Source organism: Myxine glutinosa, chromosome 8 (assembly GCF_964187855.1).
Source record: "Myxine glutinosa chromosome 8, kmMyxGlut1.1, whole genome shotgun sequence".
NCBI classification, from domain to species: domain Eukaryota; kingdom Metazoa; phylum Chordata; class Myxini; order Myxiniformes; family Myxinidae; genus Myxine; species Myxine glutinosa.
The window spans coordinates 64,329,640-64,344,639 of record NC_136268.1 but is presented as its reverse complement, the minus strand read 5'-3'; the positions used below and the strand labels follow the sequence as shown (position 1 = coordinate 64,344,639).

The 15,000-nt window shown below is 45.8% G+C and overlaps 1 long non-coding RNA gene across 1 annotated transcript; it reads right to left on the bottom strand.

The window, feature by feature from the left end:
• Positions 1 to 1,247: 1,247 nt before the first annotated feature.
• On the bottom strand, positions 1,248 to 12,982 carry LOC144893285 (uncharacterized). Its single transcript, XR_013624319.1, has 3 exons — positions 11,839 to 12,982; positions 3,171 to 4,396; positions 1,248 to 1,546 (listed from the first exon to the last, which is right to left on the bottom strand). It is a non-coding gene; the product is annotated as an uncharacterized LOC144893285 (long non-coding RNA).
• Between the last annotated feature and the right edge of the window lie 2,018 nt (positions 12,983 to 15,000).

Genomic DNA, 15,000 nt, shown 5'->3' with positions numbered 1-15,000 from the left:
TCTCTGTCTCTGGCTAAATCAGTTTCTGGCTCTGGCCAAATCAATCTCTGGCTCTGGCTAAATCAGTCTCTGTCTCTGGCTAAATCAGTCTCTGGCTCTGGCTACATCAGTTTCTGGCTCTGGCTAAATCAGTATCTAGCTCTGGCTAAATCAGTCTGGCTCTGGTAAATCAGTCTCTGGCTCTGGCTAAATCAGTCTCTGGCTCTGGCTAAATCAGTCTGGCTCTGGCTAAATCAGTCTCTGGCTCTGGCTAAATCAGTCTCTGGCTCTGGCTAAATCAGTCTCTGGCTCTGGCTAAATCAGTCTCTGGCTCTGGCTAAATCACTTTCTGGCTCCAAACTATGGAATATATTGCCAGATGGTAAGGCAATGTGTCATATCTTCAATTTATCTTTAAATAAAGGCATTTTCCCAAACAAATTGAAACTCGCTGAGGTCACACCAGTTTTTAAAAGTGGGGACAAAAGAGAACTGACAAATTACAGGCCCATATCAGATCTTTTAATCTTTTCCAAAATACTGGAGAGAATTGCTTATAAAGGGTTATTCAAATTCCTTGAGAAACATAATATTATTTTCCAGTCACAGTATGGATTCCGTAAAGCTTACTCAACATCTTTGCCATTAATTGATCTTACCAATAGAATAATTGATGCATTTGAAAATAATTCATGCCATCGGCGTTTTTGTTGACTTATCGTAAACGTTTGACACCATTAATCATAAAATATTGTTATCCAAGTTATACTATTATGGAATCAGGTGTGTTGCACATGACTGGTTTTCTAGCTATCTTAACAATCGTTCTCAATATACTAGGTATAAATCCTCTTTGTCAGAGTTTAAGCAAGTTACCTGTGACATTCCCCAATGTTCTTTAGTGGGTCCATTACTGTTTATTTTGTATGTTAACGACATTCATAAATCTACTGAACTGCTTTCTTTTATTTTACATTTATGCTGATGACACTAATATTTTGTATTGCGATAAAAATTGGATTCTTTATCCAAAATTGTAAATTTGAATCTCTTAAAATTAGGGGAGAGGCAGGTTAGTTGATACAGTATGTTCGTTGATACAACCTTCCTCCTAGCCCTCAGAAATGAAACTTGTGTAAATGCTGCCCTCTGTTGTTAGCTAGTTGCCTTACATATCATTGATAAGTAGGTCAAGAAGTTACAGACAAAGAAAGGGTGTGATTCTCCAAAAAACCTGATTTGTGTCCTCCTGAGTAAAAACGCCAACAAAAGGTAAGATCATTTATTGTGATAATACTACATAGATTTCACAGGAGTTCTCATTGGTTGATTATACCTTGTGAAAGTGGCTTTCAGCCTTCGCTGCTTTGATTGCCAGGATAATACACATAAGCATGTGGGCAACATGTCTTGCAAAAAACCCATGGATGGGTTCGATGATACAGTCTGAGTAGGTTAGTTGATACGCGTATCAACTAACCCATTCATTATTTATTTTTTACAAGACAATGCTGTAGCCATTTGTAACTGGACTTCATACATCATAATATATGTAGGCCTATATAGCCTACACCAGGGGTCGGCAACCTTTTTGACATGAAGTGCCAGTTTGAAATGTTCTTGTTAATTAGTGTGCCATATCAACATTAAGTTTAACATTAAGTTTAATTATGACACCACATCAAAAAAATACTTCCAACAGACATGGAATTTTATTCCATCCATACAGGCTACATGCATAGCAACAACATCCATACAGGCTACATGCATAGCAACAACATCCATACAGGCTACATGCATAGCAACAACATCCATACAGGCTACATGCATAGCAACAACATCCATACAGGCTACATGCATAGCAACAACATCCATACAGGCTACATGCATAGCAATAACATCCATACAGGCTACATGCACAGCAACAACATCCATACAGGCTACATGCATAGCAACAACATCCATACAGGCTACATGCATAGCAACAACATCCATACAGGCTACATGCATAGCAACAACATCCATACAGGCTACATGCATAGCAACAACATTTTAAAGAAACATTTATCTCTCATAATTAGGACATTGTAATGATCATTTTATCATTGTAAAATTTGTCCCCAATGAGGTTACAAATTATATGCACGGACCCCATTTCAAAACACTGCTTTCAGTAACTCATTTACAAAGTATTGCATTGGAAACAAATGTCAAAAAGTGAGAATAAACTGTATCAAATAGAAATACCAGTACTATACAAGAATGCTGCCATCCTCATGAAAACATCCACATCTGAGTTGGAAAAAAGAGATGGACAAATAGCGACATATGCAAACCCATGTGTACTACAAATAAACAGATGCCTACCAGTCAGTGTGATCCCTGGCCCTGCTTTCCTTTGCTGAGCTCAATTATCTGGGGGTTGTCGTTAGTCACTTTAAGTTGCAAACATGCTTCGGAGTGGTCGGTTGTCAAACGACTGCGGGAGGCCATTTCTTCAATGCGTCGCTCAACACTTCTAGCTGACATGGGAATATCTTTTATTCTTGATTTGATTGTCTCTTTGATGGTAAGCCTTCAAACAGAACCTCTGAGCTACAGAGAAAAGCCTCCTTAATATATTCGCCATCCGTGAATGGCTTTCCACGTTTCGCAATGCAATGAGCAATGCGATAGCTTGCTTCAGTCGCTTGGTTTTTAGCAGTGGCAAAGATTTTGAGGGTGTTGGCTTGCTTCCCATACCTGGACACGGCACGTTTGATGGATTCTGCCTTGTCTGCCTGATCTTTGAAAGTTTTCTCGTGCTTTGTCTCAAAATGGCGCTTAACACTCAACGTTCGACAAACAACATTTTCAAAACATAAAGTACACACAGCACAGTCCTTCTGAAAAACAAAACCCCACTCTTCTGTCCATGAGGGCTGGAATGCTCGAACCTTTACTTCAGCTTTCTTAGCTAGCGGGGTTGCCATCATCTACCGAACCTGAACCGCTTCACTGCACTGTGGGAAATGTGAGCGGGAGGCCGTACCGTCAATCAAACTAAATAAGACAGGCCGCGCAACAGCCAATGGCTGTTCAAGAAGTGATTTGTCATGCAACTGAGAGGGCACTGCTTTCGCCAGTGTGCCAATGATTACGCTGCCGCGTGCCAATGGTGGCACGCGTGCCTAAGGTTGCCGACCCCTGGCCTACACTGTACATCTTTAGAATATAAGAGTTGTGTCCATCTGAGTTGTGAATCTTGTTCCTTTCCTGATATTTGATGCTTTCTGAATCATTTGTTTGGCAGATCTTTTTTTTCTCTCTAACTTAACCTTTAGCCCTATTGTTAGATATACTTTAGATTACCTATCTATACATATCAGGTATACAACTGAATAAATAACAAACAAACAGCTTTAATTAACAGTGCTCATTGACTCTGAAAATACCATTAGCACAAATATTATACAGAAATGATGGTATGTAGCCTAGTTTGATGTGTATCTGTAATTATGTGCATGCTAATTTGTTACCATTGGCAGAAATACCATGTAAATCGATGTATCATCGAACTCATTCACCATGTAAATCAATGTATCATCTAACCCATTCACACCTACCAAGGTGTATCAACTAACCCACTTGGTCAGGTCAGATGATGATACGTTTGACAAACAGTTTTTTTGTGAGCCACCATCCCAAGTTTGATAATGCAGCGGATCTGGCATGCTTTACAGATATGGACAAGACCCTGATATTACTTTTGGACAATTCATGAATCCTGTCGAGCTAACAGTCTTCATTATAGGCCAACATAACTGAAAAGTGTATCAACTAACCTGCCTCTCCCCTATGTGATTGGTTTAAAGCTAATAGGTTGTCTGTTAACTCAAATAAATGTAATTATGTCGTCTTTAGTAAAAAATGAAAATGCACTCATTCGACTACTGCAAATGTTTGTATCAATTCTGATTCAATGTTGAGAGTTGAAGAGACCAGGTTTCTCGGGCTATATATTGATTCCAAACTTTCTTGCAAATGTTATATTCAGGAAATTGCAAACAAAGTCACAAAAATATTTGTGTAATTTTTTGATTGAATTATATGCTCCCAAATACAATACTTAGATTGCTTTATTGTTTACTTGTACTTCCATATCTGTCATACAGTAATTTAGTCTGGGGAAATACATTTCAATCACATCTGAATAAATTGGTAATATGGCAGAAAAAATTATTCTAATCATATTCAGCAAACCTCCAAGAACTTGTACAAACCAATTATTTAATCACTTAAATATTTTGAAATTGTGCGAATGTAACATCACATCAGCAACGTTTTTTCATGTATAAATGCATTAATAGACTACTTCCTTCTAAATTTTGTGCGCTTTTTGAATTTAATTGTGAAATTCATAAGTATTGTTACGCAACTGTGATTAACACCACAGTTACGGATGGCCGATTTGCGAGACTTTAACTCCCGAGGCGAAACTCAATGGCGGACTCAAGTTCAACACAAACGCGCGGAATGGCGGGACACAGCGAAGGCTCCGCAACCTTACCTATTAAAATCAAACACCCAGGAAAACTGCGTTCAGATATATATACAGAAAATAATATAAGGATTTATTATCGAATAGTAATACAGTGAAAAAGCCGCGCCGGTAAATCTAATAACTCTAAATCGGGACGTCCCCACACGACTGACAGCAAACACGATACGAGGGAGATTATGAATACAAAAATAACACGTCACGTCGTTCAAATGTACGCGGATGCGGCTTATCTGTCTTTTGGTTGTCTTGGTGGCGGCCGTCCACACCGCTCCTTTTGGCCCGATCGCACACCACCAGGTCCTTCGCTCCAAGCTCCACGAGGCCCCGCTCCAAGCACCACGCGTCCGACGCGTGGCCAGCAGCTTCACACGAGGACGATCTCCACAAGGCCCGTGCACCAATGGTTCAACGGAGGGCTCGACTTGCAACGAACTGCTGCGAACTGCCGCGTGCTCTGTGTGCTTGGTGTTCTAACGAACTCTCCACCAACTGCCTTCGGGGAGCTTTTCCACCAACTGTCTTCGGGGAGCTTTTTCCACCAACTGTGTCTCCGCGTCGACTGTGTGCTCCAACGAACTCCCTGTGTACTCTCTGGACTGCCACGAACTCAACTCAACTGCCTGAAATGGCGTCCGACCGTCGCATATATTGGTGGCCGATGACGTCACATTGGCGCACTCCTCAGCCAATCACAGCCTCCCAACTCGCCCAGGTCACGCCCTCTGCGGCATGCGACTCCTGACATCTCCCGTCCGTGACCCCGCGGTCCTGGTGTAACACGTGCCAGCGAGGTTGGTAGGCCTTTTAGGTGCGAACGGCGGCGGCCAACCGTGGCGGTGTTTTTGGCCTGGTTTCCTGTCTATTTATTACGAAGTCAATGTCAGGGAAAGGGAATTATTTAATGTTGCGCTAAGGACCTAACTAATGTTTATGTGGTTTGCAGTGCCATAATGGACAGAGGTTTGACTACCAGGTGAGACTCACAGGGGCGTTACCTTTAATCCCTCACTATTTAACACTCGGACCTCCAGGTAGATCCACAATCATACATTTTACCCCGACAAACGCCTAAACATCAAGAACTTATTACATGTAGAGTCCCTGTCACGACAGCCGAATACCTACCTATTCAGATCTACCTAGCTCTAGATATTGCTCTACCAAATTCATAACACAGCCCCCCCCCTGGAACCGTAGCTCCTGCAAGGTTCACCGCAGGCGCTACCATTCCAGCCTTAACACTTACTGTCACACACTTAATTAACCTATTAAATAAATCAGGAAGGGCTGTGGGAAGTGAGTCGGACTACCTACCTACACTTCCTTAACATGCTGAACCCCTTAACCATCATGCAAGTATGTACATTTTCTTCGTTGTTCCTGTGGAGGGAGGAAACAACAACACACAACACTAACTTAACCACAAAACTTAACCATCTTTCCAAACTCAAAACTCTAACCTTAGTACATACCCCGGTCTACAGACCGCGTCCCCCGGTGGATGCCACAAGACACAACCTTACCTGCGGGGCCATCCCCAATGCATCCCCCTAAATTTCCACGGCCCTGTCCAGATGTTACAGGTGAGTGACACGGCTCGGTGCATTTCGCCCACATTCATGCAACACAGACCCCTTAACCACTCATTCTCATTCCATAGGTCATCAAGGCATTTCAAAAATCAACAAAGCACTTATTTCAATACACCCCCTGCAGGACCATGGCATTGATGTCATTCCCGTGTGTGTGCATTCCTCAACTAGGCAGCGGGGAGGTACCGCACAAAAAGATGGTGGGGGCGCATCAGGCTGTGGTGCCCGCAGTCCCAAAAACAAGTCAACCGACTTACAAGTTCATTGCCCCCCCCCCCTTTACCTCTTGGCCCCGTGACAGCCCAACAGCCCCTTTCCGCCGTTACCTCGCCGGTGAGGGTCTCCACACACACCAGGCTCCTTTGCCTCCTGCTTTCGCGCAGCAACACGGGTCACCGGGGGACTTCCTCACCCCGCGGCGCCCAACCAGACCCTCCACCGACGAGCTCCAATTTCCAGTTACCACCGGCTGCCAGGGGTAATTGCCGCAGAGAGGGGCCCGCAGGCATCGCTCCTCAGAGCTTGCTCTGTACCTGCGGACACACACACCTTCCCCACCCACAAGACCCCAAAACACACTTCCTCCCCCGCTGCCATTCAATTCTCCACACAACTCAGCACAATTCAGTACAATTCATAGATGGTGTAAAAAGTGTTACAAGGCTTGCCATGGCCTGCCAATGTGAAATCCCATTCACAGTTCGAATCATTGAATCCTTACACATTTCCATTAGCACATTTCCAAAAAGCACAATTATCGCCCCTCATTATCTCCAATAATCATCACTCACTCTCCAGGTTCCACTCTCACGACCACATCAAAACACCTAACCACAACACAAAAACATACGCCACCCACAAGACACTGTGGCTCCCATTCCATCCCCTCACCGGCCATGTCATCACTCGCTCTCACCTCCCAACTCCAAATTACATGTCCCCAATTTCCCAAAGCAAATCCTGAAGCCTGGGACAGTACTCCTTAAAACACTCACCTCAAGTGCAGGTAGTTGCAGGTTGGTCAGGTTCAAGAGCGTCATCCACCCTTCACAATCCCAAAATTTCACATTGGGCCTACCAAATACTTCCAAATTTCTCTTTTGTCCCCACTACACTGGCAGGTATGTGGATCCGCATCCATCGATGATCATCACTACACAACTACCTGTGGCCACGACAGCTCTGCACCTCTACCGTGCAAGGGTCACCGGGACAAGGTGAGCAGTCAAAACGCCAACATGGCCCATGAGTGTCCATAAGGGTGCGACCCACCATCCATCCTTCGGCCCCCCTGCGAGGAACACAGCTGCAGCAGCCCCAGCTGGCCAATGTGGTGAGCACTTGCTGCCACAACACACACTACCGCACACACAACCTCGGCCCTGGGGGGCACGGTCGCAGTGCGTGGCATCCCTACAGCCACGTCCCCTGCACCTCCCCATCATCCCCCAGTCCGACTACAGAACTGCAGCCCCCCAGTGCTCACCCACACTTGACCACACCAAGGTCCAGTCAACAGCCATGCTCCACCAGGAGACTCACCCAGAAGACATGGTCCACACACCTCGGACACGCACAGCACCACGTTGACCCTCAGGCTACACAACTACATCCCCAGGATCCCGCGTCCCAAATATCAGCACAGTTGCCCCCGCAACCAGTTGAAAGCTGTGTCTTACTACCCTATTAATTTCATCACAGCCTCCAACACTTTGGTCTACACACCTGGATCAATAATGGCGTCACTGTACAGTGTCCACCATGGCATTTCAAAATCCACCCTTAAATTTCCATCTAACCCACAGATTACCCATGCCAACCATTTGTCACATTTTACTAACCTCACCAAAGAAAGATGCTTTGCCATACACATGCCAGCCGAGCATGGCCCATATGCTCGGCTCGTTCTAGTTTCCTGCACACTCTATTGCTATTGGCCCAGGCCGAGGTGGTGGTCCTCTGTCTGGCGCCTGTGGACCTACTGGGGGCCCCCTCCTTTCTGGACTGCGAAGCCTCTCAGGAGGTGGGGGCCCATATGGTTGCCGACAATTCCTCTGACTGTGCCCTCTTCTCCCACATCTAAAACAAGTCCCCAAGAACGGACCCCTCTGGTAGCCAGGCGGAGCCCCCCTTTCTCCCGGCCCAGCCCGATAAAAATCAGGCCGTCCCGATGGCCAACCTGGACCACCCTGTCGTGACTCGCTCCCTGCAAATTGTCCCCCCATCAAATTTGTCAGCTGGCGGCTGATTCCCCTTAACATTCGCCCGATGTCATCCTCTGGCTTTTCCTGATCCCGCACCTCGGCCTGCCGTACCGTCACAGGTGCCCTCTCCGATGCGCGGTTCGACCTTCTCAAAAAGGTCAGTCTCGCCGCGCATTCCGCTGCCCGGTGCACCGTGGGTGGGTCCTGTAACTCCACCAACGTCCGGACCTCAGGATCAGGGAGAGCCGCCATAAATTTTTCTATCGCCAGTTTGTCCCACGCCTGTGCTGGTAGGTCCCTGTATGCTATCCTCACAGATTGGTATATATCCTGGGCCAGCTCCTGCAACGTCTCATTAGGCTTTTGCCTGCGATGCAGCAGCTGTGCCCTGACCAGGTCGCACCTTGCGCCTGTCCCGTACCTGTTATTCAAGGCCTCACAAATGGCCTTGCTGGTCAATATTCCCTCTGGGACTACGTTTAACACGTCGGCGGCTGACCCCCGCAGTGTCGCCACCAGATTCCCCATGCGCTCCCGCTCTCCCCAACCATTGAGCTGAGACACGCACTCAAATTGTGTCAGGAAAGCCTCGAGGCTCCCTGATCCGTCAAAATGTACGAGGGGGATTGTTTTTCCAGAGACTCTATTCCCCGATTCCTCTCTGTCCAAATCCAGTCCGGGGCCAAAACACCCCCCCAACTGGGTATTCCGTTTCGGAGCCTCTGGTGTCCAAATGTGGCTCGTGGTGAGGGTCTCCTGGGTCACCTTAATCTGGTCCTGAAGATGTTTAACTGACTTACTCACCTCTTCCTTCAGGCTCTCTTGAACCCGACCAACCTCCTTCTTGATGGTATTGTCCCAGATCTCCAGTCGCTCCTGCATAAAATCACTCACCCTTTCATTATCCATTAGTGGCCCCCACAGGCCTTTCTCAATTAACCCTTGCTCCTGCTCTTTTATGCGGGTTTCCAACCCCCTCACCTCCTCGGCCAATTTGCCCCCCTGTCGGTTGAGCAGTCCCCATTCCTCACTCTGCTGTAGCATTCTGGCATCCACCCGGCCCCGATAGCCTTCCAGGTCCCCATTTGCTTTATCAATTCGAGCATTTGTGGCACCAATCTGACCCTCCAACTTTTCCCCCATTTGGACAGCCTGCGTCACGCCCTCCTCTATTTTTGACATTAATTCTTCCCGTTTCAATTCAATTTCCACCCCTATGGCTTTTTCCATCTCCCCCATTTGAGTTTCTACTTTACCCTCAAATTTCCCCAGTCTGTCCGTAATTTGGTTTTGCACTCTCCCTTCTATGCCATCAATTCGTTCCCCCAGCTGCTGTGCCATTTCCCCAATTTTTCCTTCCAATTGTTCATTCCTTTCCTTTATTTCATTCCCTTGTTCATTCATTTGTTCATTCATCACCTCCATTTTTCCCTCCAATCCATCGATTTTGCTGTCCATCCCTTCGATTTGTTCTTTCAATCCCTCCTTTAATCCTTCAATTTTATCACTCTGGGCATTCAGTTCCCCTTTTAACCCATCAATTTTATTTCCCATTCCTTCAATGTGTCCCTCCAATCGATCACTCCTTCCCTCCATTCCTTCCCCTGTGACTTCATTTGTTCATTCAATTCCCGACTGGCTCGCTCACTCTGTGCGTTCATGTCTCCCCGAATTTCTGCAAGGTTTCGCTCACCCTGAGCATCAATTAATTCCTTTAAAAATTTCATTAAAGCCTGGTCGTCTCTCGGGGCCGTCCCATTTGTTCCCGACTCCCCGGTAGGGGAGGGGGATAAGTTGGTGCTCGGGACGGGGGAGGTTCCAAGGCTCACCTCGACATTTAATTCCCCTATTTCCGGCTCACTCCCAACGCTGACGGAGGCCTCGCTGCGTACTTCCATTTCGTCGACCTCCGACATCCGCTTTTCGGAAGGTCGTTCCCCGCGCGGGTATTTATTTTAATAATTCCTGAAACACAATTTAAATTTGACGAAGACGCGATATCGCGCTCCGTTTGCCCAATTGATTATCAAATTTCTCCGCCTCAACTATAACAATTTTTCGTTCGAACGTCGGGCGCAATGTACGCCCGACCGTGTCGATGTCGCCCCGCGGACAAAAAAATTTGTCCGACCGTGTCGATGTCTCGCCGCGGACAAAAAAATTTGTCTGACGGGTTCAAATCCTACACTCCTGACACCACTTGTTACGCAACTGTGATTAACACCACAGTTACGGATGGCCGATTTGCGAGACTTTAACTCCCGAGGCGAAACTCAATGGCGGACTCAAGTTCAACACAAACGCGCGGAATGGCGGGACACAGCGAAGGCTCCGCAACCTTACCTATTAAAATCAAACACCCAGGAAAACTGCGTTCAGATATATATACAGAAAATAATATAAGGATTTATTATCGAATAGTAATACAGTGAAAAAGCCGCGCCGGTAAATCTAATAACTCTAAATCGGGACGTCCCCACACGACTGACAGCAAACACGATACGAGGGAGATTATGAATACAAAAATAACACGTCACGTCGTTCAAATGTACGCGGATGCGGCTTATCTGTCTTTTGGTTGTCTTGGTGGCGGCCGTCCACACCGCTCCTTTTGGCCCGATCGCACACCACCAGGTCCTTCGCTCCAAGCTCCACGAGGCCCCGCTCCAAGCACCACGCGTCCGACGCGTGGCCAGCAGCTTCACACGAGGACGATCTCCACAAGGCCCGTGCACCAATGGTTCAACGGAGGGCTCGACTTGCAACGAACTGCTGCGAACTGCCGCGTGCTCTGTGTGCTTGGTGTTCTAACGAACTCTCCACCAACTGCCTTCGGGGAGCTTTTCCACCAACTGTCTTCGGGGAGCTTTTTCCACCAACTGTGTCTCCGCGTCGACTGTGTGCTCCAACGAACTCCCTGTGTACTCTCTGGACTGCCACGAACTCAACTCAACTGCCTGAAATGGCGTCCGACCGTCGCATATATTGGTGGCCGATGACGTCACATTGGCGCACTCCTCAGCCAATCACAGCCTCCCAACTCGCCCAGGTCACGCCCTCTGCGGCATGCGACTCCTGACATCTCCCGTCCGTGACCCCGCGGTCCTGGTGTAACACGTGCCAGCGAGGTTGGTAGGCCTTTTAGGTGCGAACGGCGGCGGCCAACCGTGGCGGTGTTTTTGGCCTGGTTTCCTGTCTATTTATTACGAAGTCAATGTCAGGGAAAGGGAATTATTTAATGTTGCGCTAAGGACCTAACTAATGTTTATGTGGTTTGCAGTGCCATAATGGACAGAGGTTTGACTACCAGGTGAGACTCACAGGGGCGTTACCTTTAATCCCTCACTATTTAACACTCGGACCTCCAGGTAGATCCACAATCATACATCTTACCCCGACAAACGCCTAAACATCAAGAACTTATTACATGTAGAGTCCCTGTCACGACAGCCGAATACCTACCTATTCAGATCTACCTAGCTCTAGATATTGCTCTACCAAATTCATAACAGTATGATACCAGATTTACCAATGGTATACATTTTCCGAAACACAGAACTCTTGCTTTTCAACATAATATTCCTTTCTCTTGCCCAAAACTATGGAATGACTTTCCCAGATGGTATTTAAAAAATCTCCGTCATTGAATAATTTCTCATTCAAACTTTAGTAATATTTTACTTTACGGTATTGTACATAGGTCATTTAAGAAATCTATTGAATTTTTCACACTGGTGCTTTCCATTGATTTCATTGATTTATTCATCTACTGATCCAATCACTGATCCACTGATCTTAGCGACTGGCTAAGATGGATACAGAGAGCGATGGGTTTGGGACACAAGATTTTGAAGTAGACACAGAGTTGAGGCATTCAGCCTTTTCACGGGCGGTGGAGCCATTTGAGGTAAGGGAGGGGATGGAGGGAGAACAAACACCAGAAACAGATTTCATCAGACATGCCAGGATTTGGAGGAGGGAGACAGGTTTGAGAGTTTAGTCTATAGAGTAGAGAGATATTGTTTCCTGGTTCTGCTGGGGGTAGACACACACTTGTTCTGAGCTTTGTGGAAGGAACTGAGATTACCTTCAGTTGGATTTGCCTTCCATGAGGTGAAGGCAAGTTGTTTCAGGGCAACTGCCTCACCACAGGCTTCAGTGTACCTTGGGCGAGAAGAAGGGTATGACAACTGAAGAAGAGATGGGATAAATCTGTGCATGAGAGAGCAAATTTCTTTGGAAAGGTTCCCAAGATGAGTTGATGTCTGACACAGTAGAAATGGGATACCAGTCCAGATGATTGGTGGCTGCTTGATCACCCTGTCAGTCGGCCTGAGTGAAATGTAAGGCTCGTCGGTGCTGAGGTGGCTCTCTGAAATTGGCCAGAGAGATGTTCACTTCAACAAGCATATTGTCAGATGAACCAATTGGAGCAGAGGAAGAACAGCAGACATTTACAGCAAAGTTAGTCATAACCAAATCCAGAAGAGATGATGTTCTGTTCACTGAGTTCCGCGTCGGTAAATTGACAGATTGTGTCAGTCCCAATGAGTCACAGAAGTCCTTTGGTGAGGTGACAATGCAGGTGAGAGAGGTACCCATTGGAAATGATTTAGAACGAAACACGCCTTTCTATAAAAGGTCCACTCTTGACAGTGCATGTCAGAGCAGAAACTCTACCATGAAGTCCAAAGAACTGTCCGTAGAACTCCAAGATAGAATTGTGAGTAGGCATAGATCTGGGGAATGAAACAAAAACAATTTCTAGAGTGTTGATTTATTTTTCTTTCTGGAGTTTCCAAGAGCACAGTGATCTCTATCATTAGGAAATGGAAAGACTATGGAACTACCCAGACTATTCCTTGAGCTGGCTATCCGAGCAAACTGAGCAACCGGGCAGAAAGGGACCTTGGTCAGGGAAGTGAACAAGAACCCATTGACCACTCTCTCACATGACAGCGCACCTGAAGTTTGCAAAAAGGCATGTGAAAGCCTCTTCCGATTGAGGCAAATGACATGAGGCAAAAGATTCCGTGGTCTGATGAGTTGAAAACTGAACTCTTTGGCCTGAATGCAAAGCGCTATGTCTGGCGGAAACCGAGCACAGCTCATCACCCATCTAACACCATCCCTCATGTGAAGCATGGTAGTGGCAGCATAATGCAATGGGGATTTGTTTTAGCGGGCAAGGACTAGGAGACTTGTAAGGATAGAGGGAACAATGAATGGAACCAAATACAGGAAAATCCTTGATGAGAACCTGCTTCAGAGTGCAAAAGACTTTAGACTTGAAGACTGCTGTTCACCGACACTCCCCATCCAACTATATAGAGTTGGAGCAAATCTGCAAGGAAGAATGGGAGAAACTCCCCAAATCCAAATGTGCAAAGCTGATACAGACATACCCAAGAAGAATCAAAGCTGTAATCGCCACCAAAGGTGCTTCTATGAAGTATTGACTCAGGGGGCTGAATACTTGTGTAAATTAGATATTTCTGTATTTCATTTCATTGAGTTTCTAAAAACATGTTTCACTTTGACATAATGGGTTATTTTCTGTCAGTGGGCGACAAATGTTTTTTTTAAATGTAATCCATTTTAAATTGAGGCTGTAACACAACAAAATGTGAAAAAGTCAAGGGGTGTGAATACTTTCTGAAGGCACTGTATATGATACATTATATTACAACAGATTATAAAAAAGATATAAGGTCAGACCCACTATTCGCGGTTCCGCTATTCGTGGGTTCCACATATTTGTGGGTGATAAAACGCGACCTGTTTCTCCATTCGCGGAAAGTGTTCCGCAAATTCGCGGGTTTTTTTTTCTATTCGCGGCCGTGTTCTGTAAATTCTCGGTTTTTCAGGGGCATTGAAACAATGCCGCAGCATACATTCGCGGGATTTTCATTGACATTCGCGGATTATCGTCGACATTCACGGGATTTGCCTCGCCATTTGCGGGACTTTCATCGACCTTCGTGGATTTTCGTCGACATTCATGGATTATCATCTCCATTCGCAGATTTTACCTCAACATCCGCAGATTATTATCGCCATTCGCGGATTTTACCTCGCCATTCGCGGTTTGGTCCTCTTTATTCGTGGATTTTTGCGACTCGGGAACCTATCCCCCCCTTTTCCATTGAAACAATGCCCCGAATTTGCCGTTTCGCTATTCGTGGATTTTCCAGGAGCATATCCCCTGCGAATAGCGGGGTCCGAGGGTATATAATTATAGTTGGCCATTTTATCAAAATGTTTTTGTAAACGTAAAAACTATATAATTCGTTGAAGCATTCTAAAAACGTTTTGTTAATAAAAACAAAACAATTCCAGGTGCAATGATTGTTAGCCAACTGTTAAAATAGTCATTGTAACTCGTATTATAGCATTTCATTCACACAAGAAGTAAACAGGCAGAAATGTTTTATATTTTGCTTTTCACATGGTATCCAACATGCAACGGCACCACAGTGCAGTACATAATGAAAATTAAATATATGGTATGCTAACTGAACAAAACTTGCAGCTGGTCTGACTACAACAAAAATTTAGAGATCCACAAGGGGGAGCAAAATAGCAATGAATAACCCATGGCAGAGTTGGCATAATCAACACAGTTGTCAAAGTCGACACAGTAAGTTGCTGATGTCAACAGTCAGTGTCGACACAGTACGTT